Source organism: Medicago sativa, chromosome 6 (genome assembly GCF_051527215.1).
Source record: "Medicago sativa cultivar Bolivia chromosome 6, Bolivia_mono, whole genome shotgun sequence".
NCBI classification, from domain to species: Eukaryota; Viridiplantae; Streptophyta; class Magnoliopsida; order Fabales; family Fabaceae; genus Medicago; species Medicago sativa.
In genome coordinates, this window is record NC_140754.1 from 69,578,917 (window position 1) to 69,584,572 (window position 5,656).

At 37.5% G+C, this 5,656-nt stretch overlaps 1 pseudogene; it reads right to left on the reverse strand.

The window, feature by feature from the left end:
• Positions 1-4,173: 4,173 nt before the first annotated feature.
• LOC146916541 (secreted RxLR effector protein 161 pseudogene) lies at positions 4,174-4,815 on the reverse strand (annotated as a pseudogene).
• Positions 4,816-5,656: the final 841 nt, after the last annotated feature.

Genomic DNA, 5,656 nt, shown 5'->3' on the forward strand with positions numbered 1-5,656 from the left:
TACATGTTACATAAACATGAGTTAGAACAAAATCATCTCTTGACCTAATCACAAAGGATCTAGCTACTCATGGCTAAAGCAGAAATAACTAACGTAAAAGAAGGATTCATTACATGAAATTGGTAACCAGATATGAGTTTTTGATGGTCTCCCACCTTCTCTCCAGATCTCCTGCTCCAAAAGTCAGTTTCTTTCTCCAAAATTTCGAACCCTTCCTTCAGAAAACAACTTCCCTTTTATAGGAAAATTCTCAGATACGCTAAAATCGTACTCCGATGCTGTAAATCGGCGCACGATTGCTTCATTAAACTCAGATTCCAGCTGGAGCGTCTGGAAAATCATAGCCCAATTTGGTTCCATCGGAGCACGATTTTTTACGAGACAAAATGTCTCAAATTTGCTGTAAAATCGTAGCCCGATGTTGTAAATCGGATCACGATTTCTTCTTTGTTTGCCAACATCAAATGTGTCATTTGAAGCTTCTATCTCATGGATAATCACGTGAACTCAGCTCAAAAGTACATAAAAACCAAAATAAAAGTATGTGTGACCTAGTGTCATCAGTTTGAAATTGTTTTTCCAAGGTTTTGCAACTTGTTTACAATATGAGTGAATCTCATTTGCATGGATGAGTGAATCTGATGCAAAAAAGCTCATTTGGTTGCACAAGGGTATTAATTTTTTATTGTTTAACTTCTTCGGTTCCTTCGTGAACGACTTGCAATGCATCCCACATATCTTTGGAGGTCTTACAATGAGATACCGAATGATACTCATTAACCCCAAGAGAGGAGATGAGAATATTTCGTGCCTTCAGATCATATTGGACCTTCTTTTTGTCATCATCGCTTCAATCGGCTTTAGGCTTATATTGTGATACACCGTTGAAAACAACTTGCGGTTGAAACCTCCCGTTAACCACGGCGGCCCACACGTCCATATCCATCGATTCGATGTGAACACTCATGCATTCTTTCCAACAGTCATAATTTTCTCCGTCGAAAATAGGAGCTCTGTTATACGCCCCTTTGGGCTCCTTGCTAGCCATATGGATCAATTCATCCAATAGTTACCTGTAAGAAGAGATCAAGCTCAATGATACCACTTGTTGGTCTATAGGCTAGATGGTTACAAAGCTAGAGGGGGTGAATAGCGCGTTTGAAAAACTTTTCAGAGATTTGTGAAAAATGATTTCAATAAATTGACTATTTGAAATTTGCTTGAACAATCACAATCAATGAACAAGGTACAAAACAATGCACAATTTCAAACTTATGAACAAGAATAATATGCTATCAAATCAAAAATACAATACAAGTGTAATTGAAGAATTGAATAGACTTTGCAATCAATTGATCTAAGCAAATTGTATGAAACCTAACTCAATGAATTAGGTCAATTTTCAATGAAAAACTACTTAGATCAATAATAGAAATTAACCTATCAATTATTCAATTAATCACAAGCAATATTGGCAATTAAAAAGGATAGGGAGATTCATCCTCGCTTAGGGCTACGTCTACACTTCTTGATGAAGTATGCCTTCACCAAGATCATCCACTACGTAACAAATGTTGATTACAATGTTTACAAGAGTTCCTTCAAATTAAAGCCCTAATTCTTCAACTCCTATGTAAACTACTCCCTTAAACTTCAAGTACCCCTTGAATTTGGTGCTCCTTGAATCTTCTGATCCTTGAATTACCCGTGCACTCCTTCGAACTCTTCACTAGAGTGTTCAATGCTACGTTCGGCAAACGAACACCCTTCGTCTTCAAGAACGGTTAGAAAGACCCCCAACTCCTTTGTAGGTGGAATGAGAATATTCATTTCCTTTGAAGCCTTGATTAAGCCCAATCAATCTTCTTGAGAGAACCAAGTTACAATCCCTACTAGCACCCTAGGGAATCTACACACTCAAAGACAAAGTGATTCTAAAAAAAAGTGTTTAATCTTGAAGAATGTATGAGCAATGAGTTTTTGAGACCTAGAGAGAATAGATGAAAATGATTCAATGCCTTGGGAGTTATGAGGATGAGACTATTTATAGAGAGAGGTGATAAGACTAAATTTTCGCACAAAAACAACAGGTTGAATCGATTAACTAAATGTTTGAATCGATTCAGACAGCAAGAAGACAGACCAGAGAAGTATGAAGGATGATACGATTCAGGATAAATTTGAGTCGATTCAAGTGTGCCCAAATGAAGATTGTGAAATTCTGGCACGTTAGACTTAAGATGTTCTACGCAATGTTCCAACACCAGTTACACAGAAAAACAAATGTTGAATAATATGATCAGAACATTAAGCTAACAAATAACAAGGATAACAAAAATAACCGACAGAAAAGAGAATGGCACAGTGGGTTTGTTAACCCAGTTCGGTGCAACATCACCTACTCTGGGGGCTACCAAGCCAGGAAGGAAATCCACTAGTGTAGTCCTTATTCAATTGCTCTCAGCAAACACCTTGCTTGCACTAAAGACCTAGGACCTACCCGTACTGACTTCAACCTAGGAACTCCTAGATCTGAAATCTCATCTCACTCCCTACAACACAATCACAGCCCCTGTGATTCTCAGTTTATAGATACAATCAAAATATGAAGTTACCTTGAAAAAACAACTTTACACTGTGCTTCACAGCTTTGGTGCAGTACACAAATTACCTACCTCTTTGCTTAAAAGCTTCAAAGGAGTGAACAAAATGCAACTCAAAACACAGTCCAAAACATGCATCAAGGTGATACACGAGAGGCTCACAAACAAAAGACTCAAAACCGTAGAAATGATCTAATCTCGTAATAACGGCTTCGATGATGAAAAAGGTCTTGTAGTAATACGGGTCAGAACAAACGGTGATCCATTTCACATCAATCAGAACCAAATAAGGAAAGTCTTAAAATGTAGGCACATTAATAGGAACATCTTCGTACACATCCATACTTTCCTAAGTAGATAACACTCCTTCAGTAAATAATAAAAGTTCTGATTCTGAGCATAAAAACACGCGGCTTGACCAACAAGAAATAAAGGCGTGGATTCCTTAAATACAAAACGCGTGCATAAATCAAGGCACAGGTACAGGGTGCACTGAGCTTTGCTAGAATGTTGGAACATCATCTCCAACAATACATTTGAATAATTGTTTTAGGCAAAAGTGAAGCCAACATACAAATATCCAACAATCTCCCCCTTTCGCAAATTTTTGGCTAAAACAAAATAAGACTAGTCCAACTACAGATGAGAGATAACACGCAACCTATTCTTCAAGCTTCACAAGCATTTATCCATGAAGAAAGGTACACAGATCAGATTACTAAACAGATACCAAACATATAGTTCTCCAGTCACATCATAATCTTCAAGGCTAGAAGAAATATAACATACATCTCAGACCTGCTTCCAGTATTTTCACAGAAATTCATCACATGGAATTATGCAGATAAGAGAAGAGGTATCACAATAGAAAATCAGAGACTTGCAGCAGCAAAAACACAGAAGGGAAAAATGAACTGATAGGAAAAAAAACATGCAGTAGCATACTCAGAATGTTTCAGCATACATCAAAACATCCAACTGATAGGAAAAATGAACTTCCATAAAAACTAGCAACTGCAGCACACCACATAGTATCACTCCCCCTCAAGGATGCAACCATAGAGTGATTACTAACATAAACACTCCCCTTGAATACATGCATACTAAACAGAAATCTTCAAACTGAAATATGTTCAAACTTCTAGTGCACATAGAAACAAGCATGCATAAACTCATCCAGCTACCAGGAAAGGGTTCAACATACATTTGCAGATAAACATCTGAGACATATACCTGGATCAGATGTCCCACCATTAATAGGCCCATTATTATAGCAGTCATGCATAAATACTAACAACAGATCAGAAGATTTAACAGATCAGGAGATTCTTCAAACCAGGGCAGATACTTTAATCATAGATAAACAAGCAACCCAGAAAAAATAACACACACACCACAGAGATGTGTTCCAACATCACCTAACACATTATCACCTGACACATTATCGAACCACATCTTCTTTTACTCCCCTTTTTAGCCACAAAATGTGCCAAAAGCATAAAGCATCAAAGGTTAAATTCTCAAAACAGTAGGAAGAGGCAACAGTATCAGAATCTTGATTCAATAATTGCTATAAGTCCTCATGCAAGCAGATACCTAGCTTGCTCCTTAACTTCTCAAATTTTTTGACATCCAAAGCCTTTGTAAAAATGTCAGCCAATTGTTCTTCAGTAGTCACATGCTCAAGAGTTACTACCGTCTCTTCAACAAGATCCCTGATAAAGTGATGACGTATGTCAATATGCTTAGTCCTGCTATGTTGTATAGGGTTCTTTGAGATGTTGATATCACTCAAGTTGTCACAATATAATGTTAGAACATCTTGTTTAACATCATACTCTTCTAGCATTTGCTTCATCCAAACTAGCTGAGAACAGCTACTTCCAACTGCAATATATTCTGCTTCTGCTATTGATAGAGCCACAATATTTTGTTTCTTGCTGAACCAAGAAACAAGATTATTCCCAAGAAAGAAGCAACCTCCAGAAGTACTTTTTCTGTGATCTGCACTGCCTGCCCAGTCAGCATCACAATACCCAATTAATTTGGAATTTTCACTGTGAGAGTATAGAATGCCATAGTCACTAGTCCCATTGATGTACTTCAGAATCCTTTTCACTTGAGTCAAATGACTCATTTTGGGCTCAGCTTGGTATCTGGCACAAACTCCTACAACAAAGGTTATAGTAAGATATAACAAACTTCCAATCATGCTTCTGTACATGCTTTGATCAACATTAACGCTGACAACTTCAAGTGAGTGGCCGCTGGTGTTCTCTTGTGACTAGTGTTATCCATGCCAAACTTCTTTACTATGTTCTTTGCATACTTACTCTGGGAAATAAGTATGGTGTCCTCCATCTGTTTGACTTGTAGACCAAGAAAGTAAGTCAGTTCTCCCACAAGACTCATTTCAAATTCAGATTGCATTTGATGAACAAAATGTTGGACCATCTGGTTTGACATCCCTCCAAACACAATATCATATACATATATCTGGGCTATCATAAGTCTCCCCTTTTCTTCTTTGACAAACAAGGTCTTGTGTGTCCCTCCTTTTCTGTACCCTTGATTGATCATGAATTATGTAAGTCTTTCATACCATGCTTTGGGAGCTTGCTTCAAACCATATAATGCTTTCTTTAACTTATACACATGATTAGGAAAGCTACGATCAATAAATCCTTAAGGCTGTTCAACATAGACTTCTTCGCGTAAGTATCCATTTAGAAAAGCACTTTTCACATCCATTTGAAACAGCTTGAACTTCAGAATACAAGCTACTCCTAACCTGATATATTCTAGTCTGGCAACAGGAGCAAAAGTTTCATCAAAATCTAACCCTTCCACTCGAGTATACCCCTGAGCAACAAGTCTAGCTTTGTTTCTTGTAACAGTACCATTCTCATCTGACTTGTTCTTGTAGATCCATTTTGTTCCAATAACATTTACACCATCTGGTCTTGGAACTAGATCCCAGACTTCACTTCTCTTAAACTGATTAAGTTCCTCTTGCATGGCTTCAATCTAGAGATGATCAGTAAGAGCTTCCT